This window comes from Priapulus caudatus, unplaced genomic scaffold, assembly GCF_000485595.1.
Source record: "Priapulus caudatus unplaced genomic scaffold, Priapulus_caudatus-5.0.1 Scaffold745, whole genome shotgun sequence".
NCBI classification, from domain to species: Eukaryota; Metazoa; Priapulida; class Priapulimorpha; order Priapulimorphida; family Priapulidae; genus Priapulus; species Priapulus caudatus.
Genome location: NW_014577806.1, coordinates 157,120 through 157,466, shown reverse-complemented (window position 1 = coordinate 157,466; position 347 = coordinate 157,120). Strand labels below are relative to the sequence as shown.

The 347-nt window shown below is 38.6% G+C and overlaps 1 long non-coding RNA gene across 1 annotated transcript in view; it reads left to right on the top strand.

Annotated features, from left to right (window-relative positions):
- The first annotated feature begins 198 nt into the window (after window positions 1-198).
- The window catches only part of LOC106813249, a 19,863-nt gene continuing 19,714 nt past the window's right edge, over window positions 199-347 (top strand). The window contains exon 1 of the long non-coding RNA XR_001394444.1: window positions 199-316. This is a non-coding gene — a long non-coding RNA (uncharacterized LOC106813249). The remainder of the gene's footprint in view (window positions 317-347) is intronic.

Sequence of the window (347 nt, the reverse complement as noted above, 5' to 3'; positions counted from 1 at the left end):
TAAATTGTAAGAACCCTTTTCATGCTTAAAAATTGCATAAAGATGCGTGGTTATAGTGTTAAATACTTGGCGATGGGGTATAATTAACGGTAAAATCTATATGTCAGTCAGTCTCTCTTGATTCATTCCCCGCTTTCCTTGGCTAAGCTCACAATAAACAATGGATTTCATATATACGCATCAAACTTATTTTCAGTGTCAATCGCCAGACTGGAGGACACGGATAATTATCACGTGCTCGAGGCAACGTCGTGCAACGATTGAGTGGTTACCGCGGTCTCCAGTTGAACCTACCAAGAGGTGCACAGACATATATGTAGGTGTTATGTGATATATATATATATATA